This window comes from Cervus canadensis, chromosome 9 (assembly GCF_019320065.1).
Source record: "Cervus canadensis isolate Bull #8, Minnesota chromosome 9, ASM1932006v1, whole genome shotgun sequence".
In the NCBI taxonomy this organism is placed as follows: Eukaryota; Metazoa; Chordata; class Mammalia; order Artiodactyla; family Cervidae; genus Cervus; species Cervus canadensis.
Genome location: NC_057394.1, coordinates 66,857,940 through 66,881,151, shown reverse-complemented (window position 1 = coordinate 66,881,151; position 23,212 = coordinate 66,857,940). Strand labels below are relative to the sequence as shown.

The following is a 23,212-nucleotide window of genomic DNA, read 5'->3' as shown; positions in this document are numbered from 1 at the left end:
GTGAAGGGGGCGGCAGGGGACTCTGGGCACACATACTGCACGTCCTCCCCTCTGCTCCAATATCCTGTGGCCTTCGCTAACAGAACACAAGTTAAAAGGTGAAATAATTAAGAAGTTCAAGACGGATGGCAATCATAGCATAAAACAGAGGCTGGGGCCCTTCTGAGCAGCTGGGCTTTGTGTGGCTCCACAGGTCTCCCCAGCCCCAGGAGGCGGCCCTCATCTGGAAGTCTCTAGATCTCATATAATCATCTGATTGCATCATGACTTTATTCATTCCTGGACATGTTCTATCTTTGCAGAGTGGCTGTTTAGAGTTAGTTGCTCAGTCCTGTCTGACTCTTTTTGACCTCATGAACTGTAGCCTGCCAGACTCCTCTGTCCATGGGATTCTCCAGTCAAGAATACTGGAGAGGGTAGCCATTTCCTTCTCCATAACTTTACATAGGTGTAATTCACTCACTGTAAATGAACAGTCTGATCATTTTTAGCAAATGTATCCAGCTGTGCACCCATCACATCAATCCAGTTTTAGAACACCGTCATCACCCCCTAAAGTTACTTGTGCCCACAGCAGTGCATTTCTATGTCCACCCCAGCCCAGGCATCACTTCCCATCATGAAATATTTATATAGCAGCCTCTTTGGACAAATTTGCAGTGGCAGTTGTGTGTCTATGAGGCAACTAGTGATTCAGACACAAGGGCAAAATTACAGAAACATAGGCTCCCATAAAGATACCCAAGGCATGGAAATTGATTGGAGAGGTTCTTGTGCCACTTAAGAAGTGCCTTTCAGTGGATTCAAAAACCATGTCTGAATGCCGCAACTAAGACCTGGCTCAGCCAAATAAATAATTTTTTTTTTTTTTTTAAGTTTGCCTCTTTCAGACAGAGTCAGCTCCATGGCTTAGAAAACTCAGCTTGGGCTACACTTTTATCTCCACTTCCCCCATGACCTACACTCACAGCTTGGGGCTCCTTTGTCAGATACAACCTGTAGGTACAGCCCAGTGGTCTTAGGAAAAGCACTGTTATTAAGAGTGGGGAATGACAGCTTAGACCCCTTCTCAGTACTAAACCTGGGTACCATATTAACTTTTCTGAACCTCTGTTTCCACATCTACCCAGTGAGGACAGTAGAATTTACCTTGCTGAGTTGTGGGAACATTGTGGCAGGCAGCAATACGCATTTAGAGGCTCCAAAATGTGCAGAGTGCTCCAAACTGTTAGTAATTGTTTTTACTGGCTGAAAAGTATTACAGGTGCTGTTATTTTCAGCACTGTATCCCAGGAGCAACAGCAATCCAGGAGTGTCTGGTTCCCTCTTTAACTCTTAAATTACCAAGTGTTTTCTTTCTTTTTTTTTAAAAAAAGTATTTATTTATTTGGCTGCACCAGGTCTTAGTTGCAGCACAGGGGATCTTTAGTTATAGCATTTGGGATCAGTTCTCCAGCCAGGGATTGAACCCAGGCCCCCTGCATTGGGAGTGTGGAGTCTTAGCCACTGGACCCCCAGGGGAGTCCTGCAAATGCTTTCAACTGAGTTCATTGATAGACTATAGTCTCAACTCTATTCCCAATTGTAGAACAAAAAATTAACAGGTACCTAGAATTTCATTTTAAAAATTCAATTCATGGACAAGTGCTGGAATACAAGTACTCCAGGAGTTTACTCTTCATTTTCTCCTTCCTATTTTTCTTTTCATTTAACCAAAAAGCTTTGAAAATGCAGGAAAGGTTCTGCCAGTAACTAGTTTTTTCATGCTAGCCAAATCATTTGCCTTCTCTGGGTATCAATTTCTTCCTTTATGAAATGAAGAGTATGGACTGTAGATATTCTAAGAGTTTCTTCCAGTTCTAAAATGCTGTGGTCAGTGCTTACCTCTGGGGAAGAAGGAAACACACTCATACAAAGAAAAACCCTGGTCTATTTAAATCAAATTTCTTCTTCCCATGTCTTTCTGTTCCTTTTTTTTTTCTATTTGCAATAAAATTTGTGGGTATTGTACCTAGTCAGATCCCAGCTGTGATGTCACAGCAGGAAGGAGCATCAGTCTTTGGGTCCCTCTCACTCCCAGTCTTGGCAAATTGTTGGGAAGCAGCCTCCTGGCTCAGTGCGGCTCCTGGGTGTCATCATGGAGTAAGTAGGGCAGGTTTGCTGTGAAAAGGGGAGAAGTGAGGAGTAGAGAGGGTAGAGTCTACACCGGGCAGAGGATGCCCCATGTGCATCCTGACAGATGGAAGTGCTGTAATCATTTATCATCCTTGACTCTGAGTTATAACAGGAGGTGTTTGCATTTATTGCTTTTTCTGATTAAAAAATAACGAAGGAAAGTTTTGCTCTTTTGCTTTTTAATTTTTTAATTGAAGGATAATTGCTTTACAGAGGTTTGTGGTTTTCTGTCATACATCAGCAAGTGTCAGCCATAGGTCCACCCATGTCCCCTCCCTCCTGAACCTCCCTCCCTTCTCCCTCCCCACCCCACCCTCAGCCGGTCACAGAGCCCCAGTTTGAATTCCCTGAGTCATACAGAAAATTCTCATGGGCTGTCTACTTTACATATGGTGATGTAAATTTCCATGTTATTCTCTCCCCTTCTCCTGCCTCTCCTCCCCGCATGTCCATAGGTCTGTTCTCTATGTCTGTTTCTCCATTGCTGCCCTGAAAATGAATCCATCAGTGCCATCTTTTTAGATTCCATATACATGAGTCAGTATATGGTATTTATATTTCTCTTTCTGACTTACTTCACTCTGTATAATAGTTCATCCACCTCATTAGAGCTGACTCAAATGTGTTCCTTTTCATGGTGGAGCAATATTCCATTGTGTAGATGTACCGCAGTTTCTTTATCCATTCATCTGTCGATGGACATCTAGGTTGCTTCCATGTTCCAGCTATTGTAAATAGTGCTGCAATGAACACTGGGATACATGTGTCTTTTTCAATTTTGGTTTCCTCGGGGTATATGCCTAGGACTGGGATTGCTGGGTCACATGGTTGTTTTGTTCCTAGCTTTTTAAGGAATTTCCATACCATCTTCCATAGTGGCTGTATCAGTTTATATTTCCACCAGCAATGCAAGAGTGTTCCCTTTTCTCCACACCCTCTTCCACATTTATTGCTTGTAGACGTTTTGATGATGGCCATTCTGACTGATGTGAGGCGGTATCTCATTGTAGTTTTGATTTGCATTTCTTTAATAGCAAGTGATGTTTAGCATCTTTTCAGGTGCTTGTTAGCCATCTGTATGTCTTCTTTGGAGAAATGTCTCTTCAGGCCCTTTTCCCACTTTTTGATTAGGTTGTTTGCTTTTCTAAGTTTTGCCCTTTTTATGAATGACATCTCTGCCTTGGTTTTTATAATGTGTGTGCGCTCAGTTGTTTCAGTCGTGTCCGACTCTTTGCGACCCTTTGGACCGTAGCCCACCAGGCTCCTCTGTCCATGGGATTCTCCAGGCAAGAATACTGGAGTGGGTTGCCATGCCCTCCTCCAGGGGATCTTCCCGACCCAGGGATCAAACCCTTGCCTCTTATGTCTCCTGCTTTGGTAAGCAGGATCTTTACCACTAGAGCCACCTGGGAAGCCCTTTTTATGATGAAAAGTAATTAAAAAATAAAGATGACATGTCTGGAGAAGTGAAAGGGACTTTGAAAAGGATTCATGTCCACTTCTTTCTTTTTACAATGGAATACACAAAAGCAGAGAGAAAAACATGCAATAACAATTACCCATCACCCATAATCAACAGTTATTCACTCTGGCCAATTTTGTTTTTTTCTCCAGTGTTCCTGCTACTCACTACCACTCTGTAGATTGTTCTGCAGTAAATCCCACAGATCATATCAGTTCAACTCAAGTGCTTTAGTATATATCTCTAAAATGTAAGAACTTTTTAATAAAAGCACAATCAGAATATAATTATCATGCCTAAAGAAGAGAATAATTGATTAATGTTAGCAAATAGTAGTCATATTTTTCGAATTATCTAAACTTTTCCACAGCTTGTTTAGGGTCCAAAAGGTGGTGCTAGTGGTAAAGAACCCAACTGCCAATACAGGAGACATAAGAGACACAGGTTTGATCCCTGGGTCCGGAGGATCCCCTGGAGGAGGGCATGGCAACCACTCCACTATTCTGGCCTGGAGAATCCCATGGACAGAGGAGCCTGTCCATTGGGTTGCAATGAGTCAGATAACTGAAGTGACCGAGCATGCATGCATGTAAGGTCCATATATTGTAATCTGTAAATTGGTCTCCTAAGTCACTAATCCAGTGGTTCCCAAAGTGTGGATCCCAGACAAGCATCATTAGTACCAGGTAGGATCTTCTTAGAAATGCAGTTTCTCTGGCATTAGCTACCACTCTGTAGATTGTTCTGCAGTAAATCCCACACATCATATCAATTCAACTCTAGTGCTTTAGTATATATCTAAAATGTAAGTACTTTTTAATAAAAGCACAATCAGAATATAATTATCATGCCTAAAGAAGAGAACAATTGATTAATGTTAGCAAATTGTCAGTAGTAAAACCACTAGACCATTCAGGTATGACCTAAATCAAATCCCTTATGACTATACAGTGGAAGTGAGAAATAGATTTAAGGGACTAGATCTGATAGACAGAGGGACTGATGAACTATGGGTGGAGGTTCATGACATTGTACAGGAGACAGGGATCAAGACCATCCCCAAGGAAAAAAAATGGAAAAAAGCAAAATGGCTGTCTGAGGAGGCCTTACAAATAGCTGTGAAAAGAAGGGAAGTTGTAATTAGCCTCCAACTAATAAAAATAAATGAAAAAAAAAAAAGAAAGAAAGAAAAGAAATGAAGGGAAGTGAAAAGCAAAGGAGAAAAGGAAAGATATTCCCATCTGAATGCAGAATTCCAAAGAATAGCAAGGAGAGATAAGAAAGTCTTCCTCAGTGATCAATGCAAAGAAATAGAGGAAAACAACAGAATGGGAAAGACTAGAGATCTCTTCAAGAAAATTAGAGATACCAAGGGAAAATTTCATGCAAAGATGGGTACAATAAAGGGCAGAAATGATATGGATCTAACAGAAGCAGAAGATATTAAGAAGAGGTGGCAAGAATACACAGAAGAACTGTACAAAAAAGATCTTCACGACCCAGATAATCACGATGGTGTGATCACTCACCTAGAGCCAGACATCCTGGAATGTGAAGTCAAGTGGGCCTTAGGAAGCATCACTACGAACGAAGCTAGTAGAGGTGATGGAATTCCAGTTGGGCTATTTCAAATCCTGAAAGATGATGCTGTGAAAGTGCTGCACGTAATATGCCAGCAAATTTGGAAAACTCAGCAGTGGCCACAGGACTGGAAAAGCTCAGTTTTCATTCCAATCCCAAAGAAAGGCAATCCCAAAGAATGCTCAAACTACCACACAATTGCACTCTTCTCACATGCTAGTAAAGTAATGGTCAAAATTCTCCAAGCCAGGCTTCAGCAATATGTGAACCATGAAATTCCAGGTGTTCAAGCTGGTTTTAGAAAAGGCAGAGGAACCAGAGGTCAAATTGCCAACATCCACTGGATCATCGAAAAAGCAAGAGAGTTCCAGAAAAATACCTATTTCTGCTTTATTGACTACGCCAAAGCCTTTGACTGTGTGGATCACAATAAACTGCGGAAAATTCTTCAAGAGATGGGAATACCAGACCACCTGACCTGCCTCTTGAGAAACCTGTATGCAGGTCAGGAAGCAACAGTTAGAACTGGACAGGGAAGCAAACAGACTGGTTCCAAATTAGGAAAGGAGTTAACTTCAAGGCGTATATTGTCACCGGCTTATTTAAGCATATAGCAGTAGTAACAGTCATGATGAAACGCGGGCTGGAAGAAGCACATAAGCTGGCCTCAAGATTGCCAGAGGAAATAATCAATAACCTCAGATATGCAGATGACTACCACCCTTGATTGGCAGAGAGGAAGAGGAACCCTAAGAGCCTCTTGATGAAATTGAAAGAGGAGAGTGAAGAAACAGTTGGCTTAAAGCTGCTAACATTCACAAAACTATAGAACCATGGCAGTCTGGTCCATCACTTCGTGGGAAAATAGATGGGAACTTGGGAAGCAGTGTCAGACTTTGTTTTTTTGGGCTCCAAAATCACTGCAGATGGTGACTGCAGCCATGAAATTAAAAGACGCTTACTCCTTGGAAGGAAAGTTATGACCAAGCTAGACAGCATATTAAAAAGCGTTGCTTTTCCAACAAAGGTCTGTCTAGTCAAGGCTATGGTTTTTCCAGTAGTAATGTATGGATGTGAGAGTTGGACTGTGAAGAATGCTGAGCACCAAAGAATGGATGCTTTTGAACTGTGGTGTTGGAGAGGACTCTTGAGAGTCCCTTGGACTGCCAGGAGATCCAACCAGTCCATCCTAAAGGAGATCAGTCCTGGATTTTCATTGGAAGGACTGATGCTGAAGCTGAAACTCCTATACTTTGGCCACCTGATGTGAACAGCTGACTCATTGGAAAAGACCCTGATGCTGGGAGGGATTGAGGGCAGGAGGAGAAGGGGATGATAGAGGATGAGATGGTTGGATGGCATCACTGACTCTATGGACATGGGTTTGGGTAGACTCCGGGAGTTGGTGATGGACAGGGAGGCCTGGCATGCTGCAGTGCGTGGGGTCGCAGAGAGTCGGACATGACTGAGCAACTGAACTGAACCGAACTGAACTGAGTCAGAAACATTGAAGGTGGGACACTGAAAGCTGCCTTCTAGGTGATTCTGATACAAAGTTTGGAAGTGCTGCTCTAATCTTTAGGTTTCTCTCTCTCTCTCTCAGAATATCTGTTGAAGAAACTGATTGTATGGTCATTATACACTTCCCCATAGGTTCGATTTTGCCAGTTGTGTTCCTATAGTAATGCAACAATTGTTTTTTAAGCAAACTGAATAATAATAAATGTGCTCTCTCCATATGGATCAATTCACATAAAGTATCACCACAGTTAGCATAATGAGCCACTATCAGCTGACAGTATTAGTTACTGTTTGTTCTGCCAGTTTGAAAGTGTTACTAAGAGAAGCCAATGGATGTTTTGAAAGTATTTGGGCTTAATTTTTATTTTTAGAATTATAAATACCCCATTTTTGGACTTGTTAGCATTCCTGTTATGCCAAATAATAGGCTCATTAACACATATTATAAAGCTGACACATCCAATGCCATGATGGTAGGTCAGTTGTCTGGTTCCCTGCTTCCCACCTCCCTGCTCTCCTCCCAGTTTATAGAGTCTTTTGCCCATGGATGATTTCATGCTACCAAAGTGATGTCATTGACTTGACATCACTTGATTGCTGGCACAGTCAGCAATCAAGAGCCAATAGGAGCTGGCTCCATCACACCACTGGCTCAGTCTTTTAGAATCTGGCCTTTACAGCCACAGTAACTTGTGTAGTTTAGGCAAAAACCACTATTTTCCTTCATCTGTGTGAATCTAAACTAAGGTGCATGTGATAGTTGATTTTACTTGTTAACTTGGCCAGGCCACATGTCCAGATATTTGGTCAAACAGTATTTTTGGTATTTTTGTGAAGATGTTTTTATGAAGGACATTAACATTTAAATCAGTGGACATTTAACATTTAAATCTGCTTGGAGTAAAGCAGATTGCTCCCTGCAATGTGGGTGAGCCTCATTTAATCAGTTGAAAGTCTTAAGTGAAGAATGACTTTCCCTGAGGAAGAGAAAATTCTGCCTTTGGACTCAAACTGCAACATCAGTTCTTCTCTGAGTCTCCAGCCTGCTAGCCTGTTCTGCAACTTTTGAACCTACCAAGCCTCCACAATCTTGTGAGCCAATTCTTTAAAATAATCTCTCCTCTTCTCTCTCTGTCTCTCTCTCTGACTTCCTCTTCCCTTGCCCCCCAGCTTGCTTTCTCTCTCTCTCCAAATGCATATGCATATACATACACATACACTCTGTTGGTTGGTTCTATTTATGTTCCATAAAGCTAATTTTCCATAGAACTTAAATATTTAAAAAAAATATTGGGTTGGCCAAAAAGTTCATCCTGATAATAAAGTTAGTCATAACTCTAACCTTATAACCCTGTAGTAGGCTGAGATCTGTGATTGGACAAAGACTAATTTAAGGGCCGTTTCCCCCAAGCATCTTCCTATTGGCTTTTCTACAGTGCTTGAAACTCCTACCTCATTTACATAAGGTGAGGCCTTGATGCTTGCATGCATACTCAGGTGATAATTTGTGTCTGACTCTTTGTGACCCCATGGACTGTAGCCCACCAGACTCCTCTGTCCATGAGATTTCCCAGGCAAGAATACTGGAGTGGCTTTCCTCTCTAGGGGATTTTGGAGATTTCCTCCTCCAGGGATCTTCCTAACCCAGGGACTGAGCCCGCGTCTCTTGCATTGGCAGGCTGATTCTTTAGCAGTGTGCCGCCAGGGAAGCCCCTAAGGCCTTGATAGCTCCTGTTAAAATATGGAGCAGGACAGCAATCAGGTTAGTATCACCTGTCAGCATCTTAATGGGCTTTATGGGCAGATTTTCTGTCCAATCACCCCTGATAAATCTGTGCAGACAAGTTCTAAATATGGTCCCCTGGCAGCTAGAAGTCCTCATGAAGCCCTATCTAAGACACAGGTGGGCCTCTGTTCACTAATTTATGTACTTAAGTACCTCCCAACTAGCTCTGGAAAGGATTTAAGATGGCTTTCAAAGAAATAAGTAGTGTAGCAAGGCCAGAGGGATTGAAAAAAAAAGTGAAGCAAAGGGAAAATGATGGTAGAAGAGGATGGAACCAGGAGCAAGGCAAATGTGCAAATTAGATTTCCTGAAAGCTATGTGCTTCCAGAGGTGTGTTATACAATTGAGTTAAAAACTTCTAGGAGAATGTGTGAAGGGGGCTAAAGGGAGTCATATAACATAAAAGATAAAGAGTTAATCTGTTGCTTAGATAAGTCCAAGTCCTTTGGTTGTTAAGGCCAGAGTAAGATTTCTTCAGTAGGTCTTCCAAGAGAAAACTCTGGATAATGTAAACAATTATGTCTTTGCAACATCTTTGGACTAAATGAAGTGACTGACTTCAAAGGACCCCTTTTGATCATACTCTTCACTTAGCCAAGAGGATTATATCAAAGTGCAATTCAGTAGAAGTACTTTTCAGGTACCTGCCATGATACATCCCAGGTGTAAAGTCACTAGTGATCTGGTTTCATCCAGGGATAAGTTATAAATTATCTAGCTGTTCTCAAGTGCCAGTCTGGCAGGCAGTGATGAAAGTTCCATGGGTTCATGATGAAAATTAAAAAAACAGTGCAGTCACTAGTGAATTTTCCATAACACTAACTTTCCATAAGACTTCAGTTTAAAATACTGTCCTTAAAATTAAAAAAAAAAAAAAAAAAGACTGTCCTTTTGTTATATCCTTACTTGGTAAAAATAAGTTAGCACCCTATGTCAGTAAACAGCATTAAAAATTTTTTTTTTTAACTAGCCAGTGAAAATATAAAAATCTGGGAAACCACTGACCTAAGAGAATGGAAAGACACACAATCCTCCATGAATATTATTTTTCTCAGCAAGGCTTTTGATATCTTTATAACTTGCAGTAATATACTAGAAATCAAACCCTATGACGACTATCTGGAATGCAACTCTCCAACATTACAAGTCTAATTCAAAACCATACATTTTAAAAATCAGTCAATCTGGAGCTAGCACTGATAGACTGTTACAAAAATTTAGGAACCAAACAAGGGCCATGCCTAACTAGAAACCACCCCCACTGTCACTTTGAGTTGAGCCAAGGGACGGCTGGGCCAAGAGTGTCCTCGGGATGTTATTTTGAAAGTTCACTAACCTCACAGACATATAGGTGAGAGAGATTCCCAAGTTTTACACCATTGAGCACTGCTGCAATAACTCTAATTTGAGAATTATTTTAAAGTAGACATAACCAAATATACTATTAAACATCTGAACCACACAATAGCAGCAACCAAAATTGCCAAACAAAAGCTACACAGTAATAAAACCTACAGAATCCTTTGCTTTGAGTCATCGGGCTTTTTTAGTTTCTCTAGAGGTGAGCAACTGTGTGTTAACAGATGATATCATCTGGTAGACAGGATGTGGTCCATATGTAGATGGTTAATATTTTGGGGGGCTTCCCTGGTGGCTCAGAAGTTAAGAATCCATCTGCAGTGCAAGAGACGCAGGAGACTCAGGTTTGATCTCTGGGTTGGGTAGATCCCCTGGAGAAGGAAATGGCAACCTGCTCAGTATTCTTGCCAGGAAAAGCCCATGGACAGAAGAGCCTGCAGGCTATGGTCTGTGGGGTCGCAGAGTCAGACACAACTGAAGCAATTAAGCAATATTTCTTGAGCACTGTTTTAAACATTTTATGTATAAATACCTTCAATCTTGACAACAACCTTATGAGATATGAATCATTATTATTATATTCTCAATTTACAAATGAACAAACTGAGGCCAAGAGCTATTAAATAAATGTCATCCAATGACTATGAGGTAGAACCAGATTTCAAACTCCAGTAGAGTAACCCCAGAGACCATACTTAGAACAAGATGCTTCATTGATTCTGTAGAACTAGCTAATACATCTGGAGGAAGCTAAGAGATGATTCCTAGAAATGGTGCCCTTGATCTTAGAACAGTTCATTTGTGACCATTCTTTCTGGAAGTTACCAAATGACAAGGACAATTTTCTTGGAAGGTCATTTCTAGCCTGTGTTAATAAAATTGTATCATCTTCAGATAAGAGGGTGCTTCTTGTACTGTTCTTTAGAGTCCTTGGCCTCAAGCTCAGCAGAAGCACCATCAGATTATTTCAATATGAGCTGAAAACAAGGGGAATGGGGAGTGGAGAGTGACTCTGGTGCTCAGAACATATCTTCATTCTACACACAAATTTTTTTAATTTTATTTTTAATTGGAGGATAATCACTTTACAATATTGTGATGGTTTCTGTCATACATCAACACAAATCATCATCGGTATATACTTGTCTCCTTTCTCTTAAACCTCCCTCCTGATCCTAGCCCTCTAGGTTGTCACAAAGCACTGGTTTACACACAAAATTTTATTGGTTTGGCCAATAAAATTGGCCAAAGAGATTCAGGTCACCCCTGAATCTCTGGCTTATAGAAAGTACTGGGTGGCAACCTCTGTGTGAATGTCAATGTCTGTGGTGTCTCTTGAATTCTGGTACTGTCACCCACACTGGAAATGGTAACCCACTCCAGTATTCTTGCCTGGAAAATCCCATGGACGGAGAAGCCTGGTAGGCTACAGGCCATGGGGTCGCAAAGAGTCGGACATGACTGAACGACTTCACTTTGCTTCACCCACACTGGATTCTATTCCACTGAGTCAAAGACCTAAGAAAGATTAAAAATAAATTGCAATCTGTCTTTTATTAGGCCTACCCAATTTCTTCCAAGAAAAGAGCATAAAGAATGGTCAGTAGCAGATAAAGGACAGAAATGGTATGGACCTAACAGAAGCAGACGATATTAAGAAGAGGTGGCAAGAATACACAGAAGAACTGCACAAAAAAGATCTTTACGACCCAGATAATCACGATGGTGTGATCACTCACCTAGAGCCAGACATCCTGGAATGTGAAGGCAAGTGGGCCTTAGGAAGCATCACTACAAACGAAGCTAGTAGAGGTGATGGAATTCCAGTTGGGCTATTTCAAATCCTGAAAGATGAGGCTGTGAAAGTGCTGCATGCAATATGCGAACAAATTTGGAAAACTCAGCAGTGGCCACAGGACTGGAAATGGTCAGTTTTCATTCCAATCCCAAAGGAAGACAACCCCAAAGAATGCTCAAACTACTGCACAATTGCATTCATCTCACACGGTAGTAAAGTAACGCTCAAAATTCTCCAAGCCAGGCTTCAGCAATACATGAATCGTGAATTTCCAGATGTTCAAGCTGGTTTTAGAAAAGGCAGAGGAACCAGAGGTCAAATTGCCAACATCTGCTGGATCATTGAAAAAGCAAGAGAGTTCCAGAAAAACATCTATTTCTGCTTATTGACTATGCCAAAGCCTTTGACTGTGTGGATCACAATAAACTGGAAAATTCTTCAAGAGATGGGAATACCAGACCACCTGACCTGCCTCTTGAGAAACTTGTATGCAGGTTAGGAAGCAACAGTTTGAACTGGACATGGAACAACAGACTGGTTCCAAATAGGAAAAGGAGTACTTCAAGGCTGTATATTGTCACCCTGCTTATTTAACTTCTATGCAGTGTACATCATGAGAAACGCTGGGCTGGAAGAAGCACAAGCTGGAATCAAGATTGCCTGGAGAAATATCAATAACCTCAGATATGCAGATGACACCACCCTTATGGCAGAGAGTGAAGAGTAACTAAAAAGCCTCTTGATGAAAGTGAAAGAGGAGAGTGAAAAAGTTGGCTTAAAGCTCAGCATTCAGAAAACTAAGATCATGACATCTGGTCCCATCACTTCATGGGAAATAGATGGGGAAACAGTGGAAGCAGTGTCAGACTTTGTTTTTTTGGGCTCCAAAATCACTGCAGATGGTGACTGCAGCCATGAAATAAAAAGACACTTACTCCTTGGAAGGAAAGTTATGACCAACCTAGAAAGCATATTAAAAAGCAGAGACATTACTTTGCCAACAAAGGTCCATCTAATCAAGACTATGGTTTTTCCAGTGGTCATGTAGGGATGTGAGAGTTGGACTGTAAAGAAAGCTGAGCACCAAAGAATGGATGCTTTTGAACTGTGGTGTTGGAGAAGACTCTTGAGAGTCCCTTGGACTGCCAGGAGATCCAACCAGTCCATCCTAAAGGAGATCAGTCCTGGGTGTTCATTGGAAGGACTGATGCTGAAGCTGAAACTCCAGTACTTTGGCCACCTGATGCGAAGAGCTGACTCACTGGAAAAGACCCTGATGCTGGGAGGGATTGGGGGCAGGAGGAGAAGGGGATGACAGAGGATGAGATGGTTGGATGGCATCACTGCCTTGATGGACATGAGTTTGAGTAAACTCCAAGAGTTGGTGATGGACAGGGAGGCCTGGCGTGCTGTGATTCATGGGGTCGCAAAGAGTCGGACACGACTGAGCGACTGAACTGAATTGAACTGAATGCTGACCTCCTGGGATGGAGGCAGAGGCAGCAGACAGCTCATTATCAGTGTGTTCCCCAGAGTGCTGGAGGCCGCGATGTTGTGCTTTCAGTCTGGAAGCCCTCCGATCTCTCACCCCACCCCCCGACTCCAATTTGTAAGTTGTCATCATGACAATACTCACTCCATGCCCTTCTGGTTTCTGGTCTGCTGTAATATAGGCTGTCTCCAGCCAGTGAGTCAATAGAAGTTCAAAGTATTTACAAGTGAGGAAATCATGGGTTCCCAGAGCCAGTAAGTGTCTAGCTTTTGAGACCATTCTCCTAATTTCCCTGAGTCCAAATATCTTTTTTCTTTCATTTGGCTGTGCCAGATTTTAGTTGTGGTGTGTAAACTCTTAGTTGCAGCATGCATGATCTAGTTTCCTGACCAGGGATTGAACCTGGGCCTGCTGCACTGGGTTTGCAGAGTCTTACCCAATGGAGCACCAGGGAAGTCCCCTAATATCATGCTTCTGCCTGCAACCTTTGGGAAGAGTTTATTCTCTTTGTTTTGGGCTGCTCAGGGGATCTGTTCTCCTTCTACTTCAAATACTTCTTTTTCAACTCAAACTTTTCTCTGATTTCCTAACCTAGCTTTTCTTTCTTTCTGACCAGCACTGTGGAGTCTTTGTTCTCTTTGACTGAAAGTCCTAAAAGTCTCAGAGTCCCTCCTGGGGAAAACGATCTTGTTTATCCATAGTTATCAGTCCTGTCATTGATGCAGCAACATGCAGTAAACTATCCACAAGAGGCCAGTACAAAAGGTGGATGCTTCTCACCAGAGGGGAGGGACAGGGATCCGGAAATAAAGCTACAGGCGCACAGAGGACAAATTTGCCTGCTCCCCAAATTGTTATTTTTGACTTGCCAGAGGAACATTAAATATTCACACACAGACTCATTCAACAAATGTTTATTGTAAAGTACTGTGCTAAAGCCAGTCATGGAGTTACTTGGGCTCTGCCTTTAAGGAGTTTTTGGCCCAGCAGGAAAGCTGTGGCATGCATTGTACAAGACAAAGATTCTATTACAGGGACTTCCGTGGTAGTCAGGAGCAGTCATTGTCTTCCAATGAAGGGGGTGCAGGTTTGATTCCTGGTCCCAGAGCTAAGATTCCACGTGCCTCATGGTCAAAAAGCCAAAACATAAAACAATATTGTGACAAATTCAATAAAGACTTTAAAACATGATCCACATTAAAAAAAATCTTTAAAAAAGAGATTATATTATAGGCAGAAAGTGATAGAGTTCTAAGAAATGTACAAATAAAGTGCCGTGGGTGTCTAGATTACTTCACTGAAAAATCTGAAGTGAATCAAAATTTTAAGAAGTAGGAATAAGAATTTATAGTGGGAGTGAATTTAAAGGTCAAGTAGTTCATCTGATTCACTTTGTAGATGTAACAGTGTCAAATGCATTTTTTTAAGAAGCTAGACACAAACCCAAGTTTATTAGTAATTATATTATATTATATTACAGAGCAAATGCACCAAGTTAAAAAAGAAAAGTATGTTAAGAATAGATTTCAAATACTTAGGTATTTTATTTTGGTTTTTATTTTTGCTTTTGGCTGTGCTAGGTCCTTGGTGCTTGTGAACGGGCCCTCTCCAGTTGCCAAAAAAAATGCATTTTAAAAAGTTAAAAAGGAGATATACAGTTTAATTGTGACAAAATTGGTCTAAAACATAAGCCCCTGCATTTCTAGCCTGGAGCTATTTTCTTTACACCAAGTAGCTTTCCCCAATAAACCAAGAACATGTGGACCACAAATTGAATCTAAATTAGCAATAGCCAGCAAAGCTGTTGTTTTAAAAATGGGGATGACCATATTAATTGGAGAACGTCTCAGAAAATATGGGAAAGAACTCTCTGGTTATATTTGGCATTGATTCATTTCTTGTTATAAGAAACTACATCCAAAAGAGAGCTATAAAAATAAAGGAATAAGAAATGAGACCCTAAGAAAGGTTATGGAAATCAGAGTTATTTAGTCTGAAAAAAAGAATGTTAATGGGGGAATTCTTCAGCCTTCAGGGATCAGGAGGTCCCCCAACAGCTGTTCTCCATTTCTCCAGAAGGTAGAAAACCAGAGAAAATAGACTTGAATATCAAGCAGAAAAGATGGAGTCAGATGTAAGGAAGAGGCCCCTGATCTGAAGGTCTGACACACACAGACAGAGGAAACTGCAGGATCCTGTGGCTTGTCTTTCTCTTTCAGTCTCAGGAAAGGGAACCAACGCCTTTCCTAGAAGTTCTATAGACCTGGCTGCAAGTGAGGATGGAGTCGTTTAAACCTTTTATGGATTCTTCCCAGTCTTTGGGAGATTATTCCAACCCCAACACCCTTGCTCTATTTGATCTTACAAATGAGGGGAAAACAGAAAGATAAAAATAAAATGCTGCTTAATATTTCCTGGCAAATATAAACAGAATTGTGCTGGTTTAATTGCTAAGTCGTGTCTGACTCTTTTGTGAACCCATGGACTATAGACTGCCAGGCTCCTCTCTCCATGGAATTTTCCATGCAAGGATACTGGAGTGGGTTGCTGTTTCCTTCTCCAGGGGATCTTCCCAACTCAGGGAAGAAACCCATGTCTTCTGCATCTCTTACATTACAGGCAGATTCCTTACCCCTGAGCCACCTGGGAAGCTGGAGCTGCATAAATAGAATGGGATCAGACATTTCCGTAAGGTGTCTGATCTGAAATTGCTAAGGAAGGGTCCTGTTTTGCAAATAGCCACTGTGAGTCAAGGCTAAACAGGAGACTGAGAAGGAGCCGTGCTAGTTTCTCAAGCCTTTCCACGGACTTCCAGAGCCTTCCATTCTCACTCTTCCCTTTCCCAGACTATCATTTCTGAAAACATCCCTCAGGTGTTGATGAATCCTCAGAATTACTAACTGAGGATGGCATAAGTCCCTGGTTCCAAAACCTGGGCATAGAATTATCTAGAGAGTTGAAAATAAAATAGAAAAGTCTAGGTCTTACTCCAGAGCGTCTTACTTAGTAGGTGGGGAAAAAAAGAAGGAAAAACCAAACCAAACAAAAACCCAACTCTCCAGGTGGTCCCAATGACCAGATCTGAGGATAATTAACCTGTGATATTTTCCTCTCCTGAGGTATTTTCACTTTAAGAAGGGTCTCTTAAAGACCTCAGAGAGTTTCAAATCCCTAGTAATTGCAAGATGGTGAAACCCCTGCTGCAGGTGGTCAGAGAAGTGATTTTGGGGATTTCATCCCCTAAATTGTTCCACATGGACTCCACCTACTCTGCAGACTTGGTTGTGACCTTGGCTTTGCAAAGGGGAGTGTCGCTCTTGCATGGGAATAATTTTAAGGAAAGGAGCAGAACCGAAAATCCTGGGACAAGTGACAGCGGTCCTTAGGGAGGGATGAAGTGAAATGCAAGGCAGGCAGACCAGCAGACTGTTTTGGGGGCTCTGCATGGGTTGTGTAAACCCCTCTCACCTGCTGTTTTGTATTCTTTTATGAAATGGCCAGTTAGGTGTGGTCAGAAAAGGTGACAGCGGAAAGGCTCAGGAAAAAATAGAGTTTGTTACACTCACACGTCCATGAGAGCACAGCACGGCACACAAGGCTACATGGGGAAATCATCAGGGTGGCCCAGAGGTGGAAGGCAAGAGGGAGGGGAAGCTTTAGCCCAGAGACTTTATTGGCGTTTCCTTGGCAAAAGCAAGGCAGAGCGGGGTCAACAGTTTAGGATTGGCTACTTTGAGTAAGTTCTGCAGGCTTTGGGCTCTAGGGGTGGTCCCTAGAAGCCTGGAACTTGGCTCTAGGATGACTAAGGCAGAGGAATATTGCCTCCTGGGGCCTGTGGGCCCAATAGTGGAAGTAAGGCTCTGGACTGGTTAGTTTGCATAACAAGGGCATGTTCCTGACTGGGTCCTTTTTCACGTCTCTACAAATTAGCTAGCCCAGGGAGACATAGTCTCTCCCCAGCCAGAAAGGTTTTCTAAAGATGTCAAAACATTATAATAAACCAAAAATTAAAAATATTTACAAGACAATTGGTTTCCTATCCAAGGGACTTTATTACTATTATCTTTATTTTATTTTTTACCATACCCCATGAGCTGGTCCCCATAGTGTGGTAGGTTGCTGAAATTGTTGAAAATCTAGAAGATGTGCCAATTTTCCTCCTGTCTTGAGACATTAAAAAAAAAAAAAAAAATTAGGTAAGGAAACTAAAGGACAATAAGAAACAAGCCTGCAAGGAAATGGGCTATGAATTGTTTACTGACCCTTAAAGCTCAGCCTTTCTGCACTGATCCTCAGCCTGGACAGATAATCAGAGCTGTTCTGAAAAATTCCTTGCTTCATAAATTGGAGTACTTGAGTATCACACTGACAGGAACTCAATATTTTTCTTGGAAGGATTTGGTCAGCCTGAACTGGCTGTTAATTAGTAAGTGGAGTCATGCCCAGGTAGTGATTACCAGCTAGTGTTTATCTCAACTACAGTGTGGCAGAGTCTTAGTTGTCCTTCTAAAAATCTCTTCTTCCCTTCTTATTAACTGGTCACCTAACTGCCTAGTTAGAGACTGGATTACCCAGCCAACTTTGCAGCGAGCATGACTATGAGATTCTATTGTCCCTCAATCAGTAAATTTGGGGACAATTTGATGCTAGTGACTTCCGCTTAACTTAATTGAAAGAAAATTGCTTGCCTAGGACTCTCTTTCATTAAATGGAAAGCACACCTATCAGAGAGTCAGCTGCAGTCATGGAGAAGAGGCCAATGCCCCACGGGAGCAGAGCAATGAGATGGAAGGAACCTGGGACCCTGAGGCATCTCTCAGAATCAAGCCAACCTAGCAACCGGAAGTACTCCCCTTGGGACTTTTACATAAGAAATAGACTTCTGTTTTATTTAAACCTTGTATTGTGGATCTCTTTGTTATGACTGCAGAGCATTATCTAATTAATATACATAGTTATAAGTTGCCACTTTTTTTTTTCTAGAAGGAATTATTGTTTTCACAGAAACAGAGAATCTTAGAATGTAGAATAGACTCCCATGCAGGAGTCCCCTCTACACTATGCCTTCAGGAGGTCACTCAGGCTCTCTAACCCTTTTGTGATGGGATCTATACCTCTTCACCAGGTGGCCCAGACCATGGGGCCGCTTTGTCTATACTGTGGATGAAGCATGTCGCCTACCATGTCAGTAAACAAAGGATGTTTGTAGCCATCAAGCCACCAGCCTCTGCAGCTAACCCCAAAGATGTACCCTGAGGGGATTCAGGATGGAGAAAAGCAGGGTACTGGCCTTAGATAGTTAAAGTGCTTATCAAAGGAACAAGGTCAATAAGCCCAGACTCTGGCATCTTCCCACACACAGACAAGCACTAAATCCGTTAACTTGAGGTCTGGTTTTCTTTAATCGACAGCAATCTTTTAATGTTCCTACTACCTGCTTTTTTGTTTGTTTGGTTTTTTGCAAAATTCCTATATATCCTGGCCTCCTCCCTGATCTTTTCCGAACAGTCCCTCAGAGCAATCTGAGAGTCTGTCTCCTGGGCTTAAGTCCTCAGTAAACCCACTGAATGAAATGTAATTCTCAACTTTTAGATTGTGCAGATTTTCCAGTACACAATACTTTTATATCTTCCTCCTGTGGCCAATGGTGTAGTGTGTTGCTACAAAACTAACTGGCCTATGAAACATGTAACCCCTCCCTCCCCTAATTATGGTCTTGTAGCAACCATTCTAGAAGGTACTCCTCAGATACAGCGTTTTGGAGCCAAATAAATTTTGAAAATACTTACACTATACCTACCTCTAAAGAGTATATATTAATGTTTTCAGGTGTAGAAAAGTCTGAAATAAATTTGTTTAACTTGCTTTAATCCAGATTTTATTGAACATATTTAGCCATAAACCACCCCTAATTAAAAAAATTAATTTTTCCTGAATAATATCCATCCCTATCATGTAATAGTGTGTTCTATAAAACACATTTAGGAAACACAGATCTGACCCATGACCTGGCCTTAATTGGCACTGTTTCCTAGACCACTGAGCAGGTCAGTCACAGACACACAGAATCTAACGCCACACTGGATAGAAAAATGTTGGAATTTGTTTATATTGCTTGGTTACTGGATGTTAGCCCAGTCAGTAGTAAACAGGAAATGTTTTTATTTGAGAATATAGCAAGAACTCCAGAGACAAAGAAAATACACATCCCAAATAAAATCCTTACCCAACAAACTATGAACACATAACTAAACTCTTCCTTCCCATAATTCCCTTTTACAGGGCTTACTAATAGAGAATCTAATCTTTACTGATAAGAAAACCTGGTTTGTCTTCTGTGTAATCTCAGCCTGGTTTAGAAGGAAGTATATGCCTCTGGAGTCAAACAGCTTGATTTGAATCCCACTTACTGTCTTTGTGATTTTAGAAAAAGTTGTTTATTCTAACTGAGGCTTAATTTCCTTTTTTATAAAGTGGGAATAAAAATACCTCATTATGGAGGACTTCTCTGGTGGTCCAGTGGTTAAGACTTTGTCTTCCAATGCAGGGTGTGAGGGTTTGATCCCTGTAGGATCCCACATGCCTGGTGGCCAAAAAACCAAAACATAAAACAGAATAAATATTGTAACAAATTTAATAAAGACTTTAAAAATGGTCCACATCAAAGAAAATCTTAAAACAAAAATATATCATGTTTGCAGGGATTAAGTGAGAATGCCGGCAGAGCCCCACACAAAGCATCTGGCAAATAGTAGGAGTTTAAAAAAAAAAAAACTATCTCAACTTCTCTATTCTCATCTCACCCTCCTCTTTGTAGATATTTCTATTTCAGATTGACCTTTCCATATATTTCATTACTATAGGATGCATCCCATATTCCTTAGCCAAATCCAAGAAATTTATTTAACATCTGTTTAAAATTAATAAATATAATTTGTTCATCTTGCTGCCCAGATAAAGTCTTTCTCTTCCTGATAGTTGTTATAGGATATGAATAGTTAGGCCCCCCTCTTCTATTCAATGAAATTTTTGAGTTTTATCATTGAGGGCGCTATGGTGCCTTTTTACTATAATAATTGATTAACACTTGAAGAATATCAAAGACAGACACATTAACATTTTTCAACTAAACTGGATTTTTCCTCTTCTTTATGGAGACAGAATATTGTGTCTATAATTAATTTTCATTTATTCCCCTACAACTCTATTTTAACAGATGTGAGCACTAAGTGCCACTGAAAGTCAAAACTACACTTTGAGTAACCAAAGAATTTTTCAGGAACTGAAAGAGGTCAAAAGGTTAACTAATGGTTAGGAATTTGTTTGAAGTTCTGTTGGTTCCTCACATTTGTAAAAGGCAAAAGTTTTGTTTGTGGCTATCATTGAGCAGCTTACGACAAACCCTCCCCTGAGCACAATTATAAGAGCTGAAGAGCAATTTTTAAAAGAACTCAGCTATTTGAAGATACCAGAAAACAACCATGGCAGCCAGGACTTCAAGGGCCAAAATTCCAGAGATAGCCCTTGACATAAGAATCTGATAAAAATGGAACAAGAAAAGAATGTTACAGACTTCTCACACTCATGAGCCTAGTTGCAGAAATCATAAACAAAATATTTACAAACAGAATTCAATACTATATATAAAATGAATTCATTATCATAACCAAGTTGAGCTTATTCTAAGAATGCATGATTGTTTAACATTAGAAAAATCAACCAATGCAATTTTCTGTCTTAACAGAATAAAGGGAGAAAATTATATGATCGTCTCAATAGATGCAGTGTAATTATTTGGTAAATTTCAGCTTCCCAAAGGACTTGCAGAAACCTAGAAACAGAAAGGAAGTTCTTTAATTTAAAATTAAAAATGTTTCTGCAACAACCTACATCAAACTTTGTACTTAATGGGGAAATATTAAAAGCTTTTCTCTTGAGATCAGTAATAAGTCAGAGATGACTGCATCAGTTCTAATCAACATTCTATTAGAGTTTCCGGGCAATGAAATAAGGACTGAAAAATAAAGAAATATCATAAAGACTTGAAAGGAATATATAAAACCATCATGATTTGCAGATAATATAATTTAGTACATTGAAAACTCATAAAAATAAACTTAAAATTAAAAAGTGAATTTAACAATGTCTCTGGATACAAGGTCAATATACAAAATTCAACTGTATATCTGAACACTAGAAAGAAATAAGTAGAAATAAAAATTTTTAATGATATCATTTGTATTAGCAAAAAACATACTTATTCAAATATGTGTTATACCTCTATACCCAAACCCACAAAACACTAGGAAGAGAAATCAAAGAAGACTTAAATAATATACCATACTCATGGATTGAAAGACTCAAAACTGAAAAGCTATCAGTTCTCCCCAAACTGATTTATAAACTTAATGCAATTTCAATCAAAACTCTGCAGAGTTTGTGTGCACATATGTGTGTTGACTGACAGATTGCTTCTAAATTTTACAGGGAACAACTTAGGGCCAAGAATAATCAAGACAATCTTGAAGAATCAAATTGGGAACTTATCTTGATGAATATATTTATACAATGCAGCAGTAATTACGGGGGCTTCCCAGGTGGCGCTAGTGATAAAGAACCCGCCTGCCAATGTAGGTCAGACGTAACAGATGCAATTCCATCTCTGTGTTGGGAAGATCCCCTGGGGGAGGAAATGGCAACCCACTCCAGTATTCTTGCCTGGAGAATCCCATGGACAGAGGAGCCTGGTGGGCTACAATCCGTGGGGTTGTTGGACATGACTGAGTGACTAACACACATAGCAATTAGGACAGTGTGATATTGTGCAAGGAGAGGCAAACAGGTTAAAGGAAAAAAAAGGGTTCAGAAATAGAGGAACACCTATTATGTCATTTGATTCAAAACAAAGATAACTATTGAAAAACAGTGGAAAAATATAGTCTTTTCAATAGATAATACTAAGCCAATTGGACATCTAACTGGAAAAAATAAATATAGATTTCTACTTTGCACCATTCATTACACCAATTCTAAGTTGATTGTGGACTTAAATGTGAAAATAACATAGGAATATAACATTGGAATATGCAAAGATATCTTTCATGGATTACCAAAAGTGAAAGTGAAGTGAAGTTGCTCAGTCGTGTCCAACTCTTTGCGACCACATGGACTGTAGTCTACCAAGCTCCTCCGTCCATGGGATTTTCCAAGCAATAGTACTGGAGTGGGTTGTCATTTCCTTCTCCAACCAAAAGTATTAAGCATAAATGAAAAAATGGATAAATTGGAGTTATTAAAGTTAAGAACTTTACTAAAAAATAGATGAAAGTGAAAAAGCAAGCCTCAGATATGGCTATTTATAATACATATGTCTGATATATCCAGACTTGATATGTGTATATGTAATAACTCCTATAAATCAATAAGAAAAGATGGATATTATTACTCGCTCTCCTTTCCCCAAAAATGGACCAAAGTTTTCGGCAGGCATTTCACCAAAGAGGATATCCAAATGGTCAACAGATATATGAAAATGTGCTCAACATCATTAGTTATGAGGTAAATGCAAATTAAAGTCATGGTAAGAAAGCACCCCCCATGTACCTTTTCTTAGGAACATTCTAGAGGAAATGTTCTGCTAAAGTTAGAGATTAAACCAAGAAAGAGGATGATGTAGAATCCAGAAAACCGAAGAGCCTACACAAGATGGGGTGCTGGGTATTACCCAGAGAATGGTCAATGGTCCAGACTGAAGCAGCTCAGAAGTTTCTGGGAGATCTGTCTTCAAGAAGATGAAATTCGTTCCATATCTTTAGGAGTTTTAAAATATAAGATAGACTCAACTTTAGGGAATTTGAGTTGGATTTGTGATTATGCATAGAAAATTGGGCTTCCCAAGTGGCGCAGTGATAAAGAATCTGCCTGCCAATGCAGGAGATGCAAGAGACCCAGATTATATACCTGTGTCAGGAAGATCCCCTGAAGTACAAAGTGTCAACCCACTCCAGTATTCTTGCCAGGAAATTTCCATGGACAGAG

At 40.5% G+C, this 23,212-nt stretch overlaps 1 long non-coding RNA gene across 1 annotated transcript; it reads right to left on the bottom strand.

Moving 5' to 3' along the window:
• Positions 1 to 1,418: 1,418 nt before the first annotated feature.
• Positions 1,419 to 20,095, bottom strand: LOC122447439. Its single transcript, XR_006271231.1, has 3 exons — positions 20,083 to 20,095; positions 12,955 to 12,961; positions 1,419 to 1,525 (listed from the first exon to the last, which is right to left on the bottom strand). It is a non-coding gene; the product is annotated as an uncharacterized LOC122447439 (long non-coding RNA).
• Between the last annotated feature and the right edge of the window lie 3,117 nt (positions 20,096 to 23,212).